Genomic DNA, 27952 nt, shown 5'->3' with positions numbered 1-27952 from the left:
GCAGCTCCCTTTTCTGGGGTGGCTGTGGACTGCAATTCGCAGCAGAGGGTCCCAGAAAGCGCAGGCCAACCTGTGCTGAGGATTCCAATCCCTAGCTGCCTAGTTCTACCTGGCTGGACACAAAAATGTGGCGAAGCTCAAGTCAATTTTTTTTTTAATTATTTCATGAAATTTATGAAAGTCTTCACTGAATACAGATTTTACCTCTGAATTAAGAATTCTGATAATGACTGATCAATTCTGGAAGAGAAAGAAGAAAATTTGTCTAATAAGAAATATTACAAAGTTATTTATGTTCATGTGCACTATTTATTAATTAAATAAAAATTAAATGACACTTAGACTTTATTTGTTACTGACCCCACAGTCCCACAACTTCTTACACACATGCTATGCAAAACATTACTACATAAAATACTTACTATACATTATACAGTACAGACCAAAAGTTTGGACACACCTTCTCATTTAAAGAGTTTTCTTTATTTTCATGACTCTGAAAATGGTAGATTCACATTGAAGGCATCAAAACTATGAATTAACACATGTGGAATGACATACTTAAAAAATTGTGAAACAACTGAAAATATGTCTTATATTCTAAGTTCTTCAATGTAGCCACCTTTTGCTTTGATTACTGCTTTGCACACTCTTGGCATTCTCTTGATGAGCTTCAAGAGGTAGTCAAAACTATGAATTAACACATGTGGAATTAAATACTGAACAAAAAATTGTGAAACAACCGAAAACATGTGCGGCTATATTCACTGCCCCCCACGCATCATCATCAGTGCAGGGTGCAGTGAATCAGTATTCTCACCGGCCACGATCCCTGCAGAATCGCTCGTTCCCCTGTCTGTGCCGGCCGCAGCTGTGTGTGGAGACTAGCAGTGCGCACAGCGATGACGTCATCGCTGTGCGCACGTGTCTACACACAGCTGCGGCCGGCACAGACAGGAGGACAAGGGCATCGTGATGCTGCAGGGATCCACACAGGTCAGCGGCGCTGCTGCTGGCACAGACGGGAGGAGGAGCGATGCTGTGTGAAGCAAGGAAAGGTGAGTATGAACTTTTATTTTTTTGTGTGCCACAGGATGCAGCCATACACCAGGATGGGGTACATAGCAGGATGCTGCCATACACCAGGATGGGGTATATAGCAGGATGCGGTCATAATCTAGGATAGGGTATATCGCAGGATGGGGGCTATACCAGGATGGGGTATATAGCAGTATGCGGCCATATGCCAGGATGGGGTATATAGCAGGATGCAGCCATATACCAGGATGGGGGTATATAGCAGGATGTGGCCATATGCCAGGATGGGGTATATAGCAGGATGGGAGCACATACCAGGATGGGGTTATTCAGCAGGATGGGGGCTATACCAGGATGAGGGACATATATATACAAGGCAGGAGGATCATATACAAGGCAGGAGGATCATTACCAGTATGGTACCTTAGTAGAGAATTTGGGGACATTAACCCATAACAATGTCAGCAGCAGATCCTCACCCCATTTTATTTTCCTATTTTCCTTCTCTAAAACCAGGGTGCATCTTATTGGCTGAAAAATACGGTATATACCTCCAGAACATGTACACCTGACAGTCTACACACATGCATTGTTGACTTACTCTAAGTCAAACTCATCTGGGTTTAAGGGCTGCACATAGTAAGAAAACAATAAGGGGGGCCGCATTCTTATCAGAACATAGTGACAATTTGATTGGTACCATATTTTTTTCTATACACCTTTGAATCACTGTTTTTTAAACATTTTTGTTTATTATAACAAATGTGTACTTTTTTGTTTAAATCTATGTAAAAAAACATTTTTGTTGGTATAAAGAAAAAATTCATTCTTTGTTTTGATTTTTTTTTATACTTTTTATCCCGTTTGTAAGTAATAGAGTTTTACAAATAGCATTGCACCATATAGTAAATTTGGCCAACATCTTGTAGTAATGTTCCCATCCTGATCCTCATCTTTTAGTAATGTCCCCCATTCTATTCCCCTTCTTGTAGCAATGTGCACCATCCTGCTCCCTATTCTGTAGTAATATGCCCATCCTTGTCCCCTTAGAGTTATGTGCTGATCCTTATTTCCATCCTGTATTAATGTGCCCATCCTTGTCCCCATCCTGTAGCGATGTGCCAGCCTTGTCCTCTTATTGTAGTAATGTGCCCATCCTTGTCCCTTTCTTGTAGTAATGTGCCCCATCCTTGTCCCTATCCTGTAGTAATGTCTCCATCCTGGTCCTCATCTTGTAGTAATGTGCCCCATCGTGATCCTCATCCTGTAGTAATGTGCCTATCTTGGTACTCATTAGGTAATAATGTGCCCCATCCTGTAGTAATGTCACCATCCTATAGTAATGTGCCCATCCTTGTCCCCATCTTGTAGTAATGTGCCCCATCCTTGTCCCCATCTTGTAGTAATGTGCCCATTCTTGTCCCAATCCTGTAGTATTGTTTCCATCTTTGTCCCCATCCTACAGTAATATGCCCCATTTTGGTCATCATCCTGTAGTAATGGGCCCGTCCTTTTTCCCACTCTATAGTAATGTCCCTATTCTTATCCTCTTCCTGTAGTAATGTCCCCATCCTGGTCTTCATCCTGTAGTAATTTCCCCATCTTAGTTCCCATCCTGTAGTAATGTGCCCCATCTTTGTCCCCATCCTGTAGTAATGTGCCCATCTGTCGCGGGTGGAGGGGCCGCGCTCGCTACGCTCAGGTCCACGGCTGCTGCTCGGTGGCTCGAGCGGTGGGCTGAACCAGGGGACTCGAGCAGTGCTCCTCGCCCACGAGTGAAAAGGGGGTGGTTTGTTTTGGGAGATAGTTCGTGACGCCACCCACGGGTCGTAGTGATAAAGGGCACCACCGCTGCTGGTGACGGGGATCCCGGGAGCGATGGTAGGGAGCAGCTAGGATGTTGTCCCCTCCGTGGGTAGGGGTTGGTGATCCCGGGGCCCGGTGGTGGTACGGGGAGGCAGGGTAGCGGGGGTGCAGGGTTGCAGGGGCAGCGCGGAACGGTGCCGGATGGCACTGTGGTACTCACTCAGGCACAAATTCACAGAGTCTCTGGTAAACCAAACAGCTGGATGGACGGGTCCCGCAGTCAACTGCAGTGTCTTTGCTCTCCCCAGACAGGTTGATGGTGGCTGTCTTTCCCTGCACCTGTGTAGAATGTGTTGACTCCGATGGTTTCCCAACGGTAGTCCACTCCCCGGCGTGTATGTACCGAAGGAGCCCATTTTGCCCGCAGGCGCTGGCCCTTGGATCTCTAGCCTATGGCGGTGGCTTTTTATCCTCACTGTGTGTACTGTTGCCTTCTGTCGGGTCTTGGGTGTTAGGAAACCCTTGGGGTTCCGGTCACTCTCGGATTTGACCGTTGTCGGCGGCTCCCAGCCTAGTCGGGGTCCGATGGCCCTGCCTTTGTGCTTGATGCAAATCTGCTCCCCGGCTCGGTACCGGCGGGCCACCGCCCATCCCTGGTCCTACGGTTTTGCTGACTTGCACCACCTCCTGCAGACGGCCACCACCATCTGCCGACCTTGCTGACAGTGCCTGGGCTCCTACTCAGACACCAACAGTTTCTGTCCTCTCACTTTCAACTCTCAAACGAATCTCCTCCACTCCACTACTCCACTTCCACTGAACTCCAAACTTAACTAACTGCTTTTTCCCGCCTCCAGGCCTGTGAACTCCTCGGTGGGTGGGGCCAACCGCCTGGCTCCGCCCCACCTGGTGTGGACATCTGACCCTGGAGGGAGGCAACAAGGGTTTTGTTTGACTGATGTAGACTATCCATGGGAGGGTGTGTGTGCGATGTTATGTCTGTGACTACCTGGCTAGTCCAGGGCATCACATTTCCCCTTGGTGAAATGCAGACCGTCCGCGGGCTGCCCGTCAATCACCGGTTTTATTTCTGAAAAATAGAAATTTAACATGGAAAACATAAGCATATTTTTCATTCTTCCCTTACGGGAGGCTTTTCTCTTAAACGTTACTTAACGGCATAAAAACATTTTTATTAATAACGGACGGGTTCATGTTCTTCCGCTCCCCCCACCCAAGCAACCTACACCTTGATGCTGCCCCTAAGACATGGGCAGCACCCCTCTTCCCCAGTCTTGGTCCAGGTTACCCGAGCGGGAACGGGTACGGTATCTCGTACCCGGCTGTCATTTCAGGGGACCCCACGTCCAGGGGGGCCCCTGACCCCCGGAGGATGGTCACCGGTCCTGGTGGTGACCGGACCCCAGCCTGCTCTGCCGAGGGGCCTTCCTCCAATCTGCCTCTCCGGAGGCGGCAACGGAATACAGCCTACAAATTATTTACAAGACCACAAGTTCGTGGTTGGCCTGAAAGTTCTCAGCCTTGTTCATGAGCAGTTTCTCATGTGGGCTGTTTTGAAGTAGTAATATGGCAGACAGAGAATAAACATACTGATGGTCCCAACGGGGACAACTTTCTCCTTTTATGGACGGTATAAATCAGGTAAGTCATTCGGATCATTGGTGCTCATTCATTCAGCTATTTACACAATCATCATGCTGCACCCCTAGATGGTAGTTTCCCTATACCTAAGCGGGGGTCTACCTAGGTTGGGGCCCAATGTCGTTAGTAGCGGGCGCTGGGACAGAGGAGACAACCGGTTCCTCTTCCCGTATGTCGTGTATGGCAGGTGGAGACCTACGGGGGCTTGGTACAGGTGCATCCCTGGGCACTGGTTCACTGGCGGTTATTTCTGTTTCCATTTCTTCCACGGGTTGTGGGAACATTATCACTAGAGTTGAGCGCGGTTCGTGGTTCGTGGTTCTCCAGTTCGCGGCTCGAGTGATTTTGGGGCATGTTCTAGATCGAACTAGAACTCGAGCTTTTTGCAAAAGCTCGATAGTTCTAGAAACGTTCGAGAACGGTTCTAGCAGCCAAAAAACAGCTAAATCCTAGCTTGGTTTCTGCTGTAATAGTGTAAGTCACTCTGTGAATCAAACTATTATCACATTTCAGTGTATAGTGTGCGTGAACAGCGCCTTCAGATCACTGCTGTTTCTATAATGGCGATCGCCATTTTTTTTTTTTTTTTTTCTTGTCTTCCTTCCCTAAGCGCGCGCGTCTTGTGGGGCGGGCCAGCATGTCAGCCAATCACAGACACACACACACCTAAGTGGACTTTGAGCCAGAGAAGCAACGGCATGTGTGATAGGATCTGCATGTCACATGTCCCTGCATTATAAAACCGGACATTTTCTTCACGAACGCCATTATCTGCCTTCTGCGTCTTTGGTGTCAGACATCAGTGTCGCAGCTCCGTCCTCCTGAGTCCTATAGCCGATACAGCTGTATGCGCTGCATACACAGCGTTAGACAGCTTAGGGAGAGCACATTCTAGCAGTCCTTTTAAGGGCTCAAAGCGGCAGGGTCAGAGAGCCATAGGTGACAGGTCCTGCAAACAGCAACAGCGTCTGTGTAGCCCAGGTCAGGGATTTCCTCCCTGCATTTCACCATTAGGAGGGAATAGAAAGGCAGGCTTCCATTCCTCTACCCAGAGCACCACAATCCTGCCACTGTACCCTCTTGTCCTCTGCACACTCCAACTCATTCTAAGTAAGCCATTATACTAGCAAACATTCAGTGTACCTAGTGGCATCCTATACGTGGCTATTGGACTTTGCTATAGTCCCACTAGTGCAAAGACATTTGCAGAGCACGTCTGCCTGCATTGCACACTACAACTTTTTTAAACTAAGCAATTTTACTAGCAAACACTCAGTGTACCTAGTGGCATCCTATACGTGGCTATTGGACTTTGCTATAGTCCCACTAGTGCCAAGACATTTGCAGAGCGCATCTGCCTGCGTTGCACACTCCAACGAATTATAACTAAGCCATTATACTAGCACACACTCAGTGTACCTAGTGGCATCCTATACGTGGCTATTGGACTTTGCTATAGTCCCACTAGTGCAAAGACATTAGCAGAGCACATCTGCCTGCATTGCACACTCCAAGTTTTTTAAACTAAGCAATTTTACTAGCAAACACTCAGTGTACCTAGTGGCATCCTATACGTGGCTATTGGACTTTGCTATAGTCCCACTAGTGCAAAGACATTTGCAGAGCACGTCTGCCTGCATTGCACACTACAACTTTTTTAAACTAAGCAATTTTACTAGCAAACACTCAGTGTACCTAGTGGCATCCTATACGTGGCTATTGGACTTTGCTATAGTCCCACTAGTGCCAAGACATTTGCAGAGCGCATCTGCCTGCGTTGCACACTCCAACTAATTATAACTAAGCCATTATACTTGCACACACTAAGTGTTTTTTAGTGGCATCCTATACGTGGCTATTGGACTTTGCTATAGTCCTACTAGTGCCAAGACATTTGCAGAGCGCATCTGCCTACGTTGCACACTCCAACTAATTATAACTAAGCCATTATACTAGCACACACTCAGTGAACCTAGTGGCATCCTATACGTGGATATTGGACTTTGCTATAGTCCCACTAGTGCCAAGACATTTGCAGCACGTCTGCCTGCGTTGCACACTCCAACTAATTATAACTAAGCCATTATACTAGCACACACTCAGTGTACCTAGTGGCATCCTATACGTGGCTATTGGACTTTGCTATAGTCCCACTAGTGCCAAGACATTTGCAGCACGTCTGCCTGCGTTGCACACTCCAACTAATTATAACTAAGCCATTATACTAGCACACACTCAGTGTACCTAGTGGCATCCTATACGTGGCTATTGGACTTTGCTATAGTCCCACTAGTGCCAAGACATTTGCAGCACGTCTGCCTGCGTTGCACACTCCAACTAATTATAACTAAGCCATTATACTAGCACACACTCAGTGTACCTAGTGGCATCCTATACGTGGCTATTGGACTTTGCTATAGTCCCACTAGTGCCAAGACATTTGCAGCACGTCTGCCTGCGTTGCACACTCCAACTAATTATAACTAAGCCATTATACTAGCACACACTCAGTGTACCTAGTGGCATCCTATACGTGGCTATTGGACTTTGCTATAGTCCCACTAGTGCCAAGACATTTGCAGCACGTCTGCCTGCGTTGCACACTCCAACTAATTATAACTAAGCCATTATACTAGCACACACTCAGTGTACCTAGTGGCATCCTATACGTGGCTATTGGACTTTGCTATAGTCCTACTAGTGCCAAGACATTTGCAGAGCGCATCTGCCTGCGTTGCACACTCCAACTAATTATAACTAAGCCATTATACTAGCACACACTCAGTGAACCTAGTGGCATCCTATACGTGGATATTGGACTTTGCTATAGTCCCACTAGTGCCAAGACATTTGCAGCACGTCTGCCTGCGTTGCACACTCCAACTAATTATAACTAAGCCATTATACTAGCACACACTCAGTGAACCTAGTGGCATCCTATACGTGGATATTGGACTTTGCTATAGTCCCACTAGTGCCAAGACATTTGCAGCACGTCTGCCTGCGTTGCACACTCCAACTAATTATAACTAAGCCATTATACTAGCACACACTCAGTGTACCTAGTGGCATCCTATACGTGGCTATTGGACTTTGCTATAGTCCCACTAGTGCCAAGACATTTGCAGCACGTCTGCCTGCGTTGCACACTCCAACTAATTATAACTAAGCCATTATACTAGCACACACTCAGTGTACCTAGTGGCATCCTATACGTGGCTATTGGACTTTGCTATAGTCCCACTAGTGCCAAGACATTTGCAGCACGTCTGCCTGCGTTGCACACTCCAACTAATTATAACTAAGCCATTATACTAGCACACACTCAGTGAACCTAGTGGCATCCTATACGTGGATATTGGACTTTGCTATAGTCCCACTAGTGCCAAGACATTTGCAGCACGTCTGCCTGCGTTGCACACTCCAACTAATTATAACTAAGCCATTATACTAGCACACACTCAGTGTACCTAGTGGCATCCTATACGTGGCTATTGGACTTTGCTATAGTCCCACTAGTGCCAAGACATTTGCAGCACGTCTGCCTGCGTTGCACACTCCAACGAATTATAACTAAGTTACATTGTCAGGGATATTTATTCTTTATTATTCTGCTGTTAATAAAGCTAGACCACCACTGCAATCTTCACCACCTCTCAATTTTTACTACCACATTTTCAGTCCACAATCTTGTCGCAATCAACATGAGTGGCAAAATGACAGATGCTGGTGGAAAGGGGAAGAGGCGTGGTGGAAAAGGCAAAAAAGGTTTTGTCAGTGGGGAAGGTGCCAAAGCTCCATTATCATCTGCTGAAGATAGACCATCTACTAGCAAAAGTAAGATGTCTACTACTTATTGTGGACAATCCGATGTGCTCCCTTTTTTACAGACACGAACAAGAGGAACAAAGGTAGATGATGGGCAAAAAAGGAAAATGCTTGAATGGATCTCAAGTGGTCCAACAAGTGCCCTCTCAGCCACTTCAAGTACCGCATCCAAAAAACACCATTCCTCTGAGTTGTCATCCCAATCACACTTGATTTCTCCCAGCTCTGAAGTCTCCATCAGCCCTGCACAGTATGGTGGAACTGAGATGGCTGAGTCTGCAGAGCTGTTCAGTCACACTATAGCCTGCGAATCAGAGGTCTGCTCCCAAGCTACAGTGAGTACAGAACAGGAAATGGTCTGCAGTGATGCCCAGAACCTTTGTGACTCAGATTCAGGCCGTGAGGACCAAGTTTCTGAGCATAATGTTGACCCTTTGTCACAAACTGTAACACCTGTGGTTATAGACAATGAGGAACATACTGATGAAGATGAGACGCAGATACCCGATTGGGATGACAACTTAAATATTCGGTCAGGGCAAGAAGAGGCTCGGTCTGAGGGGGAGGGGAGTGCGAACACAACAATTGATGATGACGTTCTAGATCCCACCTACTGTCAACCCCCAGTCAGGCACTCGAGGAGGTCAACAGAGGCGGTGGAGGAGGATGCAACCGACGACGAAGTTACCTTGCACCTTCCTGGACAGAGTCGGAGCACTGGTAGCACGTCTACAACTGCATCCTCAGCCACCACTCTGCCTATGAGCATTATTCGGGGTGGATCAACAGGTCGCATGGCCTCTAAGCCTTGCCTAGCCTGGGCCTTTTTTCACATTGAAAAAGATCGCCCAACTCATGTGATATGTAACATTTGTCATGATTCTGTTAGTAGAGGTCAAAACCTCAGCAGTTTGACAACTTCTTCCATGAATCGTCACATGAATAAATATCATAAGTCCCGGTGGGAAGCTCACCGTGCTGCAATGCCGGCTAGCGGAGCGAACCATCCACCGCCCGCCCCTTCCAGTGCATCCGCGCGCTCTTCATCTTCTAGGACTGTGGGGACAGCTGTCACACCTGTTTTTCCACGCAAAACTTCCACCACTGTAACCGCAACAGGCAGTTTGCTTGTAAGGTCGTCAGTTGGTTTGGAAGGGGAAACAAGTGAGTGTGTACAGCTCTCTCAGACATCGATAGCACCAACGTTGGATGAAGGCAACATCATGTCTCCGCCTGCACTTTCCTCACAAACCTGCATTTTTCCAGGGACACCCTACTCAACACCGTCTACACACAGCAGCCAGATCTCTGTCCCTCAGATGTGGTCAAATAAAAGGCCACTTCCTCCGACCCATGACAAAGCTAAGAGGTTGACTCTATCCCTCTGTAAGCTGTTGGCTACCGAAATGCTGCCTTTCCGCCTAGTGGACACACAGGATTTTAGAGACCTTATGTCTGTCGCTGTGCCCCAGTACCAGATGCCTAGTCGCCACTACTTCTCTAAGAAAGGTGTGCCCGCGCTACACCAGCATGTCGCACACAACATCACCGCTTCCTTGAGAAACTCTGTGTGTGAACGGGTGCATTTCACCACCGATACTTGGACCAGTAAGCATGGACAGGGACGTTACATGTCGCTGACTGGGCACTGGGTAACTATGGTGATAGATGGTGAAGGGTCTGCTGCACAAGTCTTGCCGTCCCCACGACTTGTGTGTCAATCCTCTGTCTGTCCAAGTTCCGCCACAGCTTCTGCATCCTCCACCTCATCTGGGTCCTCCACCTCCGCCCCAAGCCTGCCTGGTCAGGCCACCAGCGTTCTCACTGCGCAGAAGGAATCACGCACGCCTCATTACTATGCTGGCAGCCGAGCGCAACGGCATCAGGCGGTCTTTAGCTTGACATGTCTTGGTAATAAGAGTCACACAGCTGAGGAGTTGTGGTCAGCTCTGCGGTCCGAGTTTAATAAATGGTTGTCTCCACTCAACCTGCAGCCTGGTAAGGCCGTGTGCGACAATGCTGCAAACCTGGGTGCGGCCCTTCGCCTGGGCAAGGTGACACACGTACCTTGTATGGCTCACGTGTTGAACCTTGTCGTGCAGCAATTTTTAACACACTATCCCGGCCTAGATGGCCTTCTGAACAGGGCACGAAAACTGTCTGCTCACTTCCGGCGTTCAAGCGCCGCAGCTGAGCGACTTGCATCGCTACAGAAGTCTTTCGGCCTGCCGGTTCATCGCCTGAAATGCGATGTGGCGACACGCTGGAATTCAACTCTCCACATGTTACAGCGACTGTGGCAGCACCGCAGAGCCCTGGTGCAATACGTCATGACGTATAGCCTGGGCCAACGAGATGCAGAGGTGGGGCAGATCACCCTGATGGAGTGGTCTCAGATCAAGGACCTATGCACCCTTCTGCACAGTTTCGACATGGCGACGAATATGTTTAGCTCTGACAATGCCATTATCAGCATGACGATTCCAGTCATTTACATGCTGGAGCACACGCTAAACACTATTCGGAGTCAGGGGGTGGGACAACATGAAGGGGAGGAACTACAGGAGGATTCATATGTGCAAGGGACAACAACATCACCAAGGTCCAGACGTTCATCATCACCAACGCAGCAGGCATGGGACCATGGGGAACAGGGATCGACAAGGGCGCATAGTAGCAGGCGAAATGTTGAGCAAGGTGCAGGAGAACATGAAGAAATGGAGGACGAACTGTCCATGGACATGGAAGACTCAGCGGATGAGGGAGACCTTGGTCAAATTTCAGTTGAAAGAGATTGGGGGGAGATGTCAGAGGAAGAAAGAACGGGTAGCACCTCTATGCCACAAACACAGCGTGGACTTGGTCCGCATGGCTGCGCAAGACACATGAGTGCCTTTTTGTTGCACTACCTCCAACATGACAGTCGTATTGTCAAAATTAGAAGTGATGATGACTACTGGATTGCCACACTATTAGATCCCCGGTACAAGTCCAAATTTTGTGACATAATTCCAGCCATAGAAAGGGACGCACGTATGCAGGAGTATCAGCAGAAGCTGTTACTCGATCTTAGCTCGGCTTTTCCACCAAACAACCGTGCAGGTGCAGGGAGGGAATCTCCCAGTTGTAACTTGACAAACATGGGACGGTCTCGTCATCTTCACCAGTCTACCCGTACCAGTAGGACCGTATCTGGTGCCGGTAACAGCAATTTTATGGAATCTTTTCATAATTTTTTTAGACCCTCTTTTGCAAGGCCACCAGAGACAACAAGTCTGACACATACTCAACGGCTGGAGAGGATGATACAGGAGTATCTCCAAATGAACATCGATGTCATGACTGTGCAACTCGAGCCTTGCTCCTTTTGGGCTTCAAACATAGAGAAATGGCCAGAGCTCTCCAGTTACGCCTTGGAGATTTTGTCGTGTCCAGCTGCCAGCGTTGTCTCTGAACGTGTATTCAGTGCTGCTGGGTGTGTGCTGACAGATAAGCGCACGCGTCTGTCCAGTGACAATGTGGACAGACTGACGTTCATCAAAATGAACAAGTCATGGATCCAAAAGGAATTTACTACTCCTGTGTCATCCTGGGGAGAGTAAATGCTTGTGGATTTGGAATGTGATTGATGCAAATCAAAACATCCTGTTTGCAACTAGGGCCCAAGTGCTGCCACTGATGGGGTGGGTGTCTGTGTGGCCCAATTTTTGGAAAAAAAGGGAGACTCCGCTTGGAGTAACCCTTGCTTGATGTGTTTTTAAAAGAAGCCAAGATGAACAGAGCTGGGATCAGCAAAGACTTTGCTACCTACCCCGGTGTCATCCTGGGGACGGATAAGAATGGCGTATTTTTGAATGTGCTTGATGCAAATCAAAACATCCTGTTTGCAACTAGGGCCCAAGTGCTGCCACTGATGGGGTGGGTGTCTGTGTGGCCCAATTTTTGGAAAACAGGGAGACTCCGCTTGGAGTAACCCTTGCTTGATGTGTTTTTAAAAGAAGCCAAGATGAACAGAGCTGGGATCAGGAAAGACTTTGCTACCTACCCCGGTGTCATCCTGGGGACGGATAAGAATGGCGTATTTTTGAATGTGCTTGATGCAAATCAAAACATCCTGTTTGCAACTAGGGCCCAAGTGCTGCCACTGATGGGGTGGGTGTCTGTGTGGCCCAATTTTTGGAAAAAAAGGGAGACTCCGCTTGGAGTAACCCTTGCTTGATGTGTTTTTAAAAGAAGCCAAGATGAACAGAGCTGGGATCAGGAAAGACTTTGCTACCTACCCCGGTGTCATCCTGGGGACGGATAAGAATGGCGTATTTTTGAATGTGCTTGATGCAAATCAAAACATCCTGTTTGCAACTAGGGCCCAAGTGCTGCCACTGATGGGGTGGGTGTCTGTGTGGCCCAATTTTTGGAAAAAAAGGGAGACTCCGCTTGGAGTAACCCTTGCTTGATGTGTTTTTAAAAGAAGCCAAGATGAACAGAGCTGGGATCAGCAAAGACTTTGCTACCTACCCCGGTGTCATCCTGGGGACGGATAAGAATGGCGTATTTTTGAATGTGCTTGATGCAAATCAAAACATCCTGTTTGCAACTAGGGCCCAAGTGCTGCCACTGATGGGGTGGGTGTCTGTGTGGCCCAATTTTTGGAAAAAAAGGGAGACTCCGCTTGGAGTAACCCTTGCTTGATGTGTTTTTAAAAGAAGCCAAGATGAACAGAGCTGGGATCAGCAAAGACTTTGCTACCTACCCCGGTGTCATCCTGGGGACGGATAAGAATGGCGTATTTTTGAATGTGCTTGATGCAAATCAAAACATCCTGTTTGCAACTAGGGCCCAAGTGCTGCCACTGATGGGGTGGGTGTCTGTGTGGCCCAATTTTTGGAAAAAAGGGAGACTCCGCTTGGAGTAACCCTTGCTTACATTGTTTTTAAAAGAAGCCAAGATGAACAAGTCATGGGTCAGCAAAGACTTTGCTACCTACCCCGGTGTCATCCTGGGGACGGTTAATTATGGGGTATTTTTGAATGTGATTGATGCAAATGTAGCTGTGAAGTGTACAACTAGGGCCCAAGTGCTGCCACTGATGGGGTGGGTGTCTGTGTGGCCCAATTTTTGGAAAAAAAGGGAGACTCCGCTTGGAGTAACCCTTGCTTGATGTGTTTTTAAAAGAAGCGAAGATGAACAGAGCTGGGATCAGCAAAGACTTTGCTACCTACCCCGGTGTCATCCTGGGGACGGATAAGAATGGCGTATTTTTGAATGTGCTTGATGCAAATCAAAACATCCTGTTTGCAACTAGGGCCCAAGTGCTGCCACTGATGGGGTGGGTGTCTGTGTGGCCCAATTTTTGGAAAAAAAGGGAGACTCCGCTTGGAGTAACCCTTGCTTGATGTGTTTTTAAAAGAAGCCAAGATGAACAGAGCTGGGATCAGCAAAGACTTTGCTACCTACCCCGGTGTCATCCTGGGGACGGATAAGAATGGCGTATTTTTGAATGTGCTTGATGCAAATCAAAACATCCTGTTTGCAACTAGGGCCCAAGTGCTGCCACTGATGGGGTGGGTGTCTGTGTGGCCCAATTTTTGAAAAAAAAGGGAGACTCCGCTTGGAGTAACCCTTGCTTACATTGTTTTTAAAAGAAGCCAAGATGAACAAGTCATGGGTCAGCAAAGACTTTGCTACCTACCCCGGTGTCATCCTGGGGACGGTTAATTATGGGGTATTTTTGAATGTGATTGATGCAAATGTAGCTGTGAAGTGTACAACTAGGGCCCAAGTGCTGCCACTGATGGGGTGGGTGTCTGTGTGGCCCAATTTTTGGAAAAAAAGGGAGACTCCGCTTGGAGTAACCCTTGCTTGATGTGTTTTTAAAAGAAGCCAAGATGAACAGAGCTGGGATCAGCAAAGACTTTGCTACCTACCCCGGTGTCATCCTGGGGACGGATAAGAATGGCGTATTTTTGAATGTGCTTGATGCAAATCAAAACATCCTGTTTGCAACTAGGGCCCAAGTGCTGCCACTGATGGGGTGGGTGTCTGTGTGGCCCAATTTTTGGAAAAAAAGGGAGACTCCGCTTGGAGTAACCCTTGCTTGATGTGTTTTTAAAAGAAGCCAAGATGAACAGAGCTGGGATCAGGAAAGACTTTGCTACCTACCCCGGTGTCATCCTGGGGACGGATAAGAATGGCGTATTTTTGAATGTGCTTGATGCAAATCAAAACATCCTGTTTGCAACTAGGGCCCAAGTGCTGCCACTGATGGGGTGGGTGTCTGTGTGGCCCAATTTTTGAAAAAAAGGGAGACTCCGCTTGGAGTAACCCTTGCTTGATGTGTTTTTAAAAGAAGCCAAGATGAACAGAGCTGGGATCAGGAAAGACTTTGCTACCTACCCCGGTGTCATCCTGGGGACGGATAAGAATGGCGTATTTTTGAATGTGCTTGATGCAAATCAAAACATCCTGTTTGCAACTAGGGCCCAAGTGCTGCCACTGATGGGGTGGGTGTCTGTGTGGCCCAATTTTTGGAAAAAAAGGGAGACTCCGCTTGGAGTAACCCTTGCTTGATGTGTTTTTAAAAGAAGCCAAGATGAACAGAGCTGGGATCAGGAAAGACTTTGCTACCTACCCCGGTGTCATCCTGGGGACGGATAAGAATGGCGTATTTTTGAATGTGCTTGATGCAAATCAAAACATCCTGTTTGCAACTAGGGCCCAAGTGCTGCCACTGATGGGGTGGGTGTCTGTGTGGCCCAATTTTTGGAAAAAAAGGGAGACTCCGCTTGGAGTAACCCTTGCTTGATGTGTTTTTAAAAGAAGCCAAGATGAACAGAGCTGGGATCAGGAAAGACTTTGCTACCTACCCCGGTGTCATCCTGGGGACGGATAAGAATGGCGTATTTTTGAATGTGCTTGATGCAAATCAAAACATCCTGTTTGCAACTAGGGCCCAAGTGCTGCCACTGATGGGGTGGGTGTCTGTGTGGCCCAATTTTTGGAAAAAAAGGGAGACTCCGCTTGGAGTAACCCTTGCTTGATGTGTTTTTAAAAGAAGCCAAGATGAACAGAGCTGGGATCAGGAAAGACTTTGCTACCTACCCCGGTGTCATCTTGGGGACGGATAAGAATGGCGTATTTTTGAATGTGCTTGATGCAAATCAAAACATCCTGTTTGCAACTAGGGCCCAAGTGCTGCCACTGATGGGGTGGGTGTCTGTGTGGCCCAATTTTTGGAAAAAAAGGGAGACTCCGCTTGGAGTAACCCTTGCTTGATGTGTTTTTAAAAGAAGCCAAGATGAACAGAGCTGGGATCAGGAAAGACTTTGCTACCTACCCCGGTGTCATCCTGGGGACGGATAAGAATGGCGTATTTTTGAATGTGCTTGATGCAAATCAAAACATCCTGTTTGCAACTAGGGCCCAAGTGCTGCCACTGATGGGGTGGGTGTCTGTGTGGCCCAATTTTTGGAAAAAAAGGGAGACTCCGCTTGGAGTAACCCTTGCTTGATGTGTTTTTAAAAGAAGCCAAGATGAACAGAGCTGGGATCAGGAAAGACTTTGCTACCTACCCCGGTGTCATCCTGGGGACGGATAAGAATGGCGTATTTTTGAATGTGCTTGATGCAAATCAAAACATCCTGTTTGCAACTAGGGCCCAAGTGCTGCCACTGATGGGGTGGGTGTCTGTGTGGCCCAATTTTTGGAAAAAAAGGGAGACTCCGCTTGGAGTAACCCTTGCTTGATGTGTTTTTAAAAGAAGCCAAGATGAACAGAGCTGGGATCAGCAAAGACTTTGCTACCTACCCCGGTGTCATCCTGGGGACGGATAAGAATGGCGTATTTTTGAATGTGCTTGATGCAAATCAAAACATCCTGTTTGCAACTAGGGCCCAAGTGCTGCCACTGATGGGGTGGGTGTCTGTGTGGCCCAATTTTTGGAAAAAAGGGAGACTCCGCTTGGAGTAACCCTTGCTTGATGTGTTTTTAAAAGAAGCCAAGATGAACAGAGCTGGGATCAGGAAATACTTTGCTACCTACCCCGGTGTCATCCTGGGGACGGATAAGAATGGCGTATTTTTGAATGTGCTTGATGCAAATCAAAACATCCTGTTTGCAACTAGGGCCCAAGTGCTGCCACTGATGGGGTGGGTGTCTGTGTGGCCCAATTTTTGGAAAAAAAGGGAGACTCCGCTTGGAGTAACCCTTGCTTGATGTGTTTTTAAAAGAAGCCAAGATGAACAGAGCTGGGATCAGCAAAGACTTTGCTACCTACCCCGGTGTCATCCTGGGGACGGATAAGAATGGCGTATTTTTGAATGTGCTTGATGCAAATCAAAACATCCTGTTTGCAACTAGGGCCCAAGTGCTGCCACTGATGGGGTGGGTGTCTGTGTGGCCCAATTTTTGGAAAAAAAAGGGAGACTCCGCTTGGAGTAACCCTTGCTTGATGTGTTTTTAAAAGAAGCCAAGATGAACAGAGCTGGGATCAGGAAAGACTTTGCTACCTACCCCGGTGTCATCCTGGGGACGGATAAGAATGGCGTATTTTTGAATGTGCTTGATGCAAATCAAAACATCCTGTTTGCAACTAGGGCCCAAGTGCTGCCACTGATGGGGTGGGTGTCTGTGTGGCCCAATTTTTGGAAAAAAGGGAGACTCCGCTTGGAGTAACCCTTGCTTACATTGTTTTTAAAAGAAGCCAAGATGAACAAGTCATGGGTCAGCAAAGACTTTGCTACCTACCCCGGTGTCATCCTGGGGATGGATAAGAATGGCGTATTTTTGAATGTGCTTGATGCAAATGTAGCTGTGAAGTGTACAACTGGGGCACAACTGCTGCCACTGAAGGGGTGGGTGTGTGTGTGGCCCAATTTTTGGAAAAAATGGAGACTCCGCTTGGAGTCACCTTGCGGTGTTTTACATGATTTTAGAAGGGCGTGCCATGCCTATATCTGTGTGTCCTCCTCTTTTTCCTTGTCCAGCTGTTTTGTTTTCGCATGAGTATATGTCCTTGTCACTTTCCAATGTGTTTGAGTTGTTTGTCACCTTTAGGACACCTTTGAGGGTGTTTTCTAGGTGTTTTTCTGTGTTTGTGATTGCCTGCCATTGTTTCCTATGCAGTTCGAGTTCGGTTCGTCGAACGTTCGACGAACCGAACTCGAACGGGAGGTCCGTTCGGCGAACCAACCTCGAGCCGAACCGCGACCGGTTCGCTCATCTCTAATTATCACCGGAACAATCACCGCGCCGTTCTGCATAGGCCAGTCTGCTGGAAAGTCACCCATCACTGTGTGGATCACCTCTTTTTCTTTCTCCCCGTTCGCTATGGGAACCGGAACTTCGTTTGCCAATCTCAATGGGGGTGGGCACCTCTTCAGGTGGTCTGTCACTGTAACGACCTATTGATCTGTCCACTAACTTTAAAAATTCACTGGCTGTGTGGACAGTATATAAAATTTAACCTTTATTAATAATTACTTAAAACCCAATTCACCAATTCCACACTTATACTCGAAGCCTATCTGAACCACACAGTCATAAATAACTGGGTTCAGATACTAAATTGGCAGTAAGACTGGCATCTACCACTTCAGTCCAAACTGCTATATTTATAAAATCAAAGGGTGTCCGGACATACATGAGTAATTAACCTCATATAGACTCACATAGGCCACTATAATCTAATCAGGACACAAAATCAAAACTGTTATTCCGATATCAAAAGGAAAAACAGATTATTTTACATGAGATGGATATTCAAACCTTCATCTCAATACCACACCCAGTTATCCAGGCTAAATCAATGTTTGCTGCTGGGATATATATAGTGATGTCATCACCTATAATATTGTGTTTCACTCCCAGCTACATAGATAGAACTCTATAGGATAATACTAACAGTTCAATTTTTAGCATTAATCCTATTAATGGCCTCAGTACCTCAGTACCTCAACGCGTTTCGTCTCCCCTATAACGGAGAGACACATCAGGAGGTATTTTAAACACTCAGATCAATGATATCAGACCAGGTGTTATACTGTGCCTGGGTCACTCAGTCTAACAGCACCATATGACTGATCGATCTCATAGGTGGAGATCCCAGGCAACAGTTTCTTATATAGAGTGTCAGCAACACATTAGATTCATTTATTTGATCACAGCCCTGCCTGGTACATATTAGCACAGAGCGCTGCTTAGTATGGTTCAGATATGCCCAAATATAACCCCTATATCAGTAGCACGCGCCGCGCCCGACGCTGCCACTGAAATAGGGAAGTGCCCGCCCCTCACCTTCCTGACGCGCGCTCCAGGTTAGCCACTCACACTGGCCGTCTCAGCGGACCAATAGTAGCTGGCCACGTCACCCGGAAACGCTGCAGCGTCATCAGAAGAGCCTCACAGCGTTACCAAGACACAGAAAGAAAACAACGTCACGTGACCTAGCGTCGTCACGTGACTCACAGAGATATAACAAAAGCAACACTAATATTAGAAGAGGCTTTCATTTATTCAAATCAGAAGATTAGCGCCTTTACAGGAGTTTATATAAACTACAAGGAGGGCCGAAGTACAGACAAATGAATTATGACCAAATATACTATATTGTGAACAAAGAGTGTTCACAGCCATTCCATCAAGGAGGCATTGTTTATAGGCTAACAAGGGGCATCAATACTTTATTCTATTTTCACAGGATAGGATGAAAACAAATCAAATAATAGGGAATAAATGGGACACATTGGGAAAGGGCCAATTAAATGAAGGGAGTAAAGGAGATAGACTCATTCAGGCCATTAGGGGACACAGTCTTTAGCCTGTATATCCACTGTGTCTCCTTCCTCTGCACCCTATTGTCTATATCTCCCCTCCTACCAGACTCCCTTACTTTTTCAATTCCCTGGAAGGAAATCTCGCCACAATTTCCTCCATGAAACTCCCACATATGCTTTGAAACCGGAGTATCCTCTTTCCTTCTTGTATTCCCAATATGTTCCAATATCCTTTGTTTGAACTGGCGGATTGTTTTCCCTACATACATCTTCGGGCATGTGCACTTAGCCAAGTATACTATACCCATGGTGTTACAATTAATGAACTCCCGATTGCTATAGGTTACGCCTGTCACTTCACTACAAAAGCTGTTACTTTTATTTATGTACGTGCAGGCCTTGCATGAGCCACATTTAAAGGTGCCCACAACCGGGCTTTTATTCAGCCATGTTGTACTCTCAGCTGATTTGCCTAAATGGCTATGAACAAGTCGGTCCTTCAAATTTCGTCCTCTCCTGTAAGTTATTGATGCCTTCTCTGGTAAAAAACCAGTTAAATCTGGGTCTAATCTCAATACTTCCCAGTGTACTTTCAACACCTCCATAGCCTGGCTCCACTTATCATCATAAGTCCCAATAAATCGTATGGTTTTTACATCCTCCGTTTTTTTCTTTGGGACAAGTAGGGATGTTCTGTCCGCCGCTCTTGCATGATGGTATGCCGTCCTTACAACTCCGGTCGGATACCCCCTTCTCTCAAATCTCCCCGCCAGTTCTCCTGCTCTCTCATCAAATTCCCGAAAAGACGAGCAGTTCCTTCGTACTCGAAGGAACTGCCCCTTCGGTATCCCCCTCTTTAGGAATTTGGGGTGATGGCTGGACCACTGTAGCAGGCTATTTGTAGCCGTGGTCTTCCTAAAGATTGTTGTCTCGAGGTTACCCATGTGTCCAATTTTAATAAGAATATCCAAAAATGACACTTCCTTCCTGCTTGTGGTATAAGTAAACTTAAGACCGATGTTATTACTGCTTAGAACAGTCATGAAAGACTTCCATTGTTCCTCAGTACCCGTCCAGATGATCAGGACATCATCGATGAACCTAAGCCACATCGATATGTACGAGGTCCATTCACTGGTGTCTTCACTAAATACCAGGGTCTCCTCCCACCAACCCAGGAACATATTTGCATACGTGGGGGCACATGGGCTCCCCATCGCAGTGCCCCTGAGCTGGTGGAAGACACGCCCATCAAACAGGAAGTAATTCCTAGATAAAACAAATCTCAAGAGTTCCATCACGAACTTATTATGTTTCCACATATGGGTCCCTCTCATTTTAAGGAAGTGTTCCACGGCCTCACAGCCATATTCATGAGGGATCGAGCTATATAGAGCCTCGACATCCAGAGTTATTAGCAGCACACCATCTTCCAGCTGCACATCCTCAAGCCTCCGGAGGACGTCCATAGTGTCTCGGACATACGACGGCAACGCCAGTACAAATGGTCTTAATACAGTGTCAATATATGTACTAGCGTTTTGCGTTAAGCTGTCGATGCCCGAGACAATTGGACGCCCCCTCAGAGGCGGATGACCCTTGTGCAGCTTAGGGAGACTATAAAAAGTTGCAATCTGCGGACTCTTAGATTTCATAAAAAGCATCTCTTTTTTGTCTATTAGCCTTTCTTCAAATGCTCTTCTCAAGATACATCCCAATTCTAACAAATATTTGTTAGTCGGATCTTCCCTTAGGACTTCATAACCATCTCGATCGGACAGTAGATCCAAGCACATCTGTCTGTACTGTGACCGGTCCATTATAACCACATTGCCCCCCTTATCGGAGGGCTTGATTATAATGGACGGGTCAGCCTCCAGGGATAACAAAGCATCAAGTTCAGTCTTACTCAAATTATTTTTCGTTCTTGTACTTTGAGTAATCTCTTCAAACCCCTTTTCTACCAGATGTTCGAAAATGTCAATGTGGCTAGTATCAAAGAGAGGTGGTGTTTTAGTACTTTTGGACCTCAAGCTCGTAAAGGGTCCCTCACCTTCTCCTCCCTGACCTTCCTCCCACAAACTCTCCAAAAGACGCAAATCAGATAGATCCTCCACCTGTATCCCAAGTTCAGTACATCTATTGTTATCGATTTGTTTATGGTATTTTGCCCACCGTAATTTCCTTGTAAATAAGGCCAGATCTTTAACCCAGTCAAAGACTTTAAATCTCGTCGTGGGTACATATGTCAAGCCTCTCGAGAGCAGAGCTTCATCTCCTTCAGTCAAAATTCTTTTAGACAAGTTAACTACCTGCATTTTATCTGCAGTGTGTATATTTGGTTCCTTATAAATCATAAGAGGGTCCGGAGTCTCAACAGTTTTTTCTTTATATGGTCGTTTAGGTCTAGCCCCCAATTCCTCCGGGCTTCTTGAGCTACCAGTTCTTGACACAGATCCTTCTACCACTCCTATGCTGTTGATACGTGCCCTGTTATAACTGGTATCCCCCGATCTAAAAAAGATAACGACGAGGAGGAGGAGGTAGCCAGGGATTCCGTAGAGGACATGTTGTCTAATCTGTGACATTGTTCCGTGAGATTTTGTTTCTCCTTCACTTTCGATCTCGTGAATTCGTATGTTCTTCCCCGACCAACTTCCTGCTGTCTCCCTCTGGATCGATTTCGACCTCTGCCTCTACCTCTCCCTCTCCTATTAAAGTCTCCTCCCCTTTCACTGTCAGAAGTATCGTACTCAGTAGATGGAATCTCACTATCTCTATTGATTAGATTTTGGGGGTCGTATGCTCTATTTTCTCTAAAATCGGCCAAATCCCTCTGAAATTGATGATGTTTCCTACCCTTAATATACGAAGTAAACTTGTCGATACTGTTCTGAAGGAATTTCTCCTTCTTTTCAAACTCTGGATCTGTGGAGAACTTCTTTGTTTGCTCTATAGTCTCCCTCAACACCTTTCCACTCTGCTCAAGGATAGCTTTCTCTTCCTCCAGTAACAGCGCAATAAATCTTAGGGAGCTATCCGTTGCTTCCTTCTCCCACTTCTGTATTAAAGAGGCTGTTCTAACCCTTTTACTTGGCACAATAGATATCCTGAGTCCTCTTGGGACTATTTTATTTTCCAGGTAGTTCTGTAATCCCTGGACTTCCCACCAAGATCTTACGTAGTCCTTATAAACAGACGTCAATTTCTTAAAGGCTGCACTAATCGATATAGCATATGTCTCTGCTGGGAGGTCTTTTTCAGAAAAGACGTTTTTGGCCTCCACCAGCCACCTTTCCGTGTTAATATTCGCAGATAAAAAACCTGCCATCAGTGCTTAAAGGTCTTATTAGAAATATAATAATCTGTCACTGTAACGACCTATTGATCTGTCCACTAACTTTAAAAATTCACTGGCTGTGTGGACAGTATATAAAATTTAACCTTTATTAATAATTACTTAAAACCCAATTCACCAATTCCACACTTATACTCGAAGCCTATCTGAACCACACAGTCATAAATAACTGGGTTCAGATACTAAATTGGCAGTAAGACTGGCATCTACCACTTCAGTCCAAACTGCTATATTTATAAAATCAAAGGGTGTCCGGACATACATGAGTAATTAACCTCATATAGACTCACATAGGCCACTATAATCTAATCAGGACACAAAATCAAAACTGTTATTCCGATATCAAAAGGAAAAACAGATTATTTTACATGAGATGGATATTCAAACCTTCATCTCAATACCACACCCAGTTATCCAGGCTAAATCAATGTTTGCTGCTGGGATATATATAGTGATGTCATCACCTATAATATTGTGTTTCACTCCCAGCTACATAGATAGAACTCTATAGGATAATACTAACAGTTCAATTTTTAGCATTAATCCTATTAATGGCCTCAGTACCTCAGTACCTCAACGCGTTTCGTCTCCCCTATAACGGAGAGACACATCAGGAGGTATTTTAAACACTCAGATCAATGATATCAGACCAGGTGTTATACTGTGCCTGGGTCACTCAGTCTAACAGCACCATATGACTGATCGATCTCATAGGTGGAGATCCCAGGCAACAGTTTCTTATATAGAGTGTCAGCAACACATTAGATTCATTTATTTGATCACAGCCCTGCCTGGTACATATTAGCACAGAGCGCTGCTTAGTATGGTTCAGATATGCCCAAATATAACCCCTATATCAGTAGCACGCGCCGCGCCCGACGCTGCCACTGAAATAGGGAAGTGCCCGCCCCTCACCTTCCTGACGCGCGCTCCAGGTTAGCCACTCACACTGGCCGTCTCAGCGGACCAATAGTAGCTGGCCACGTCACCCGGAAACGCTGCAGCGTCATCAGAAGAGCCTCACAGCGTTACCAAGACACAGAAAGAAAACAACGTCACGTGACCTAGCGTCGTCACGTGACTCACAGAGATATAACAAAAGCAACACTAATATTAGAAGAGGCTTTCATTTATTCAAATCAGAAGATTAGCGCCTTTACAGGAGTTTATATAAACTACAAGGAGGGCCGAAGTACAGACAAATGAATTATGACCAAATATACTATATTGTGAACAAAGAGTGTTCACAGCCATTCCATCAAGGAGGCATTGTTTATAGGCTAACAAGGGGCATCAATACTTTATTCTATTTTCACAGGATAGGATGAAAACAAATCAAATAATAGGGAATAAATGGGACACATTGGGAAAGGGCCAATTAAATGAAGGGAGTAAAGGAGATAGACTCATTCAGGCCATTAGGGGACACAGTCTTTAGCCTGTATATCCACTGTGTCTCCTTCCTCTGCACCCTATTGTCTATATCTCCCCTCCTACCAGACTCCCTTACTTTTTCAATTCCCTGGAAGGAAATCTCGCCACAATTTCCTCCATGAAACTCCCACATATGCTTTGAAACCGGAGTATCCTCTTTCCTTCTTGTATTCCCAATATGTTCCAATATCCTTTGTTTGAACTGGCGGATTGTTTTCCCTACATACATCTTCGGGCATGTGCACTTAGCCAAGTATACTATACCCATGGTGTTACAATTAATGAACTCCCGATTGCTATAGGTTACGCCTGTCACTTCACTACAAAAGCTGTTACTTTTATTTATGTACGTGCAGGCCTTGCATGAGCCACATTTAAAGGTGCCCACAACCGGGCTTTTATTCAGCCATGTTGTACTCTCAGCTGATTTGCCTAAATGGCTATGAACAAGTCGGTCCTTCAAATTTCGTCCTCTCCTGTAAGTTATTGATGCCTTCTCTGGTAAAAAACCAGTTAAATCTGGGTCTAATCTCAATACTTCCCAGTGTACTTTCAACACCTCCATAGCCTGGCTCCACTTATCATCATAAGTCCCAATAAATCGTATGGTTTTTACATCCTCCGTTTTTTTCTTTGGGACAAGTAGGGATGTTCTGTCCGCCGCTCTTGCATGATGGTATGCCGTCCTTACAACTCCGGTCGGATACCCCCTTCTCTCAAATCTCCCCGCCAGTTCTCCTGCTCTCTCATCAAATTCCCGAAAAGACGAGCAGTTCCTTCGTACTCGAAGGAACTGCCCCTTCGGTATCCCCCTCTTTAGGAATTTGGGGTGATGGCTGGACCACTGTAGCAGGCTATTTGTAGCCGTGGTCTTCCTAAAGATTGTTGTCTCGAGGTTACCCATGTGTCCAATTTTAATAAGAATATCCAAAAATGACACTTCCTTCCTGCTTGTGGTATAAGTAAACTTAAGACCGATGTTATTACTGCTTAGAACAGTCATGAAAGACTTCCATTGTTCCTCAGTACCCGTCCAGATGATCAGGACATCATCGATGAACCTAAGCCACATCGATATGTACGAGGTCCATTCACTGGTGTCTTCACTAAATACCAGGGTCTCCTCCCACCAACCCAGGAACATATTTGCATACGTGGGGGCACATGGGCTCCCCATCGCAGAGCCAGTCTTACTGCCAATTTAGTATCTGAACCCAGTTATTTATGACTGTGTGGTTCAGATAGGCTTCGAGTATAAGTGTGGAATTGGTGAATTGGGTTTTAAGTAATTATTAATAAAGGTTAAATTTTATATACTGTCCACACAGCCAGTGAACCTCTTCAGGTGGTCCCTGGAAACTGTAGCCGAGGTCATCCCCTGGTCGCAGCTAATTAGATAAGTCTTCTCGTTCTCCCATTTGGTGGGCTGTATGACGTACGGGGTCTTCTCCCACTGATCATCAAGCTTATGGGTTCTTCTCTTCCGTTTCAGCACTACATCTCCGGGCTCAAAGGTAATGTCTGGAGCCCGCCTGTTGAACCACTGTTCTGTTTTTCTCGGCTCTGACGCAGATTCTTTTCCACATATTCTTGGATCCGTCGGTACTGCGCTTGTCGCTGGGTATCCCAGTCTGCAGTCGAAGGGAGGGCCTCTGGAACTTCCAGGTCCATTTCCAGGTCCACCGGCAGCCGGCCCGGTCGGGCTCTCATCAGATATGCCAGTGTGCATTTGGTAGAACCACAGGGGATGTTATTGTACATGTCTATAAGGTCAGGCAGCTTCTCTGGCCACAGGTTCCGCTCTTCTAATGGTAGTATCTTGAGGAGATCCAGAACAAGATGGTTCATCTTCTCACACATCCCATTAGTCTGGGCATGGTATGGCGTGGTCCTGATCTTCTTACAACCGTATAATTGGCAAAACTCTTGAAACACCTCTGCTTCGAAGGACGGACCCTGGTCTGTAAGCACCCTTTCTGGGTATCCGTGCGGTCGACAAAAGTAGGCGTGGAATGCCCTAGCTGCAGTACGGCCGGTCAGATCTTTGACTGGAACAACCACCATGAATCTTGAGTAGTGGTCCACGATGGTCAAGACATAGGTGTACCCACTTCGGCTAGGTGTGAGCTTGACGTGGTCCAGGGCGACCAACTCCAGCTGTTGATGGGTAATAATTGGTCGTAGGGGGGCCTTCTGGCTGGCTTCGTACCTTCTTCTCGGTGTACAGGGACCACACTCTTGGCACCAGGCCTCTACAGACTTCCGCATCCCACTCCAATAGAACCGCTCTCTCAACAGCATCTCCAACTTCTTCCACCCAAAGTGCCCGTCACCATCATGGTAAGCTTGTAGAACTTTGGGCACATTAGCCTGAGGAACCACCAGCTGGCAAACCTTTTCATGAGTCTTCGGGTTGATCAGCTCCCGATACAGTTTTCCTTGGTGCAGGTACAGCCGGGCTCGTTCTTTCCACAGCCGCAGGGCCTCAGAGGGAGCTGCAGGGTCCATTCCGGAGGAGCCCTGCTCAATCATGGTCTTGACCAGCTGGACGGCAGGCGCCTGGTCTTGAGCTTCTTGCCATCTCTGACTGGGTAGTAAGTCCAGGTTCACCTGATGCTGTTTGACATATAGTTTGTCGACCGGTGGCCGATGGAACGCGGGCAACTCGATTTCTTCAAGGTCATCATCTTCCGACCCCCCATCCGGCAGGTGGGGCATCCGGGACAACGCGTCCACGTTGGTGTTCTTGCAGCCGGCTCAGTACTTGATAGTGAAGTCATAGTTAGACAGCCTAGACACCCACCGTTGCTCCAGAGCGCCCAGCTTGGCCGGGTCCAGATGGGTTAACGGATTGTTGTCCGTATAGGCAGTGAACTTTGCCACCGCGAGGTAATGTTGAAACCTCTCGGTGATTGCCCACACCAGGGCCAGGAATGCAAGCTTGAAGAAGATGTAATTATCGGGGTTCCTTTCCGTGGGCCGGAGTTTTCTGCTGGCGTAGGCGATCACCTTTTCTTTCCCGTCCTGGACCTGAGACATAACTGCCCCAAAGCCCACATTGCTGGCATCAGTGTAGAGGACGAACGGGAGGCTGTAGTCGGGGTACGCCAGGATTTCTTCTCCTGTCAAGGCCGTCTTCACCTGGTGAAAGGACTCTTCCTGCTTCTCCTCCCACACAAACGGGGGTCCAGGGGACATCCTCCGGGCTGTCAGCGAGCTGGATCTTCCCTGGGGGCTTGACTCTCATCGGAAGATGGAGTGCGGCGAGGATCTTGGCTAGGTCTCCATCCATGTGGCGGACCTGGGCAGCCAGCTCCTCCATCATCCCGACGGGCGCTGCAGGGGCCGGTAGAGCCGGGAGAGGAGGTGCCACCGAGATGGGAGCGGTTTCAGCTGGCCATGGGGCCGCCTCAGGAACGTCTGGTGTTGGGGCTTGCAAGGCCTTGATGGCCCGCTCTTTCAATACTGCAAAGTCCATATCAGGATGTTCCAGGGCCCACAGCCGTAACTGCTTGCGGTCTTCCGTGGACCCCAGCCCTTGAAGGAATTGTTCTACTAGCATCTTATTGCTGTCCACATCGTTAATAGTGTCCACCTGCTTCAGCGCACGGAGGGCTGTTTGCAAGTGCAAGGCATAGTCTCTTATATTGTCCGCAGGCCGCTGTCGGCACTGATAAAACTGCATCCGCAATTCCGCTTCCGTTCGAGTCTCAAAAGCGGTCTGGAGTTTCTCAAGAATGGTAGTCACTGAGGCCCGGTCCACGTCGGTCCATGTTTCCTCCTCCTGCTCAGCCGCGCCGGTTAGCTGCTCAATACTACCGCCGCCCGTTGCCTGCCAGTCAGGGCATACAAATCGAGGACCAAGCTAATCTTTTTACAGAACGCCTGCAAAGCATCAGGCTTCCCATCGTATTGTGGTAGCCAGGCAGCACCAGGCACATAGGGCAGGGAGATCGGCATTACCTGGGAGACCGCTGAACCCGTGGCCTCCCCTGCTCTTGCGGCCGGAGCAAGGGCTGACCAATTTCCGTCTGTGGGCGCCGCTGCGGCTGCGACC

Source organism: Anomaloglossus baeobatrachus, chromosome 3 (genome assembly GCF_048569485.1).
Source record: "Anomaloglossus baeobatrachus isolate aAnoBae1 chromosome 3, aAnoBae1.hap1, whole genome shotgun sequence".
Lineage (NCBI taxonomy): Eukaryota > Metazoa > Chordata > Amphibia > Anura > Aromobatidae > Anomaloglossus > Anomaloglossus baeobatrachus.
The sequence above is the reverse complement of the archived record's forward strand: the minus strand, read 5'-3'. Positions refer to the sequence as shown.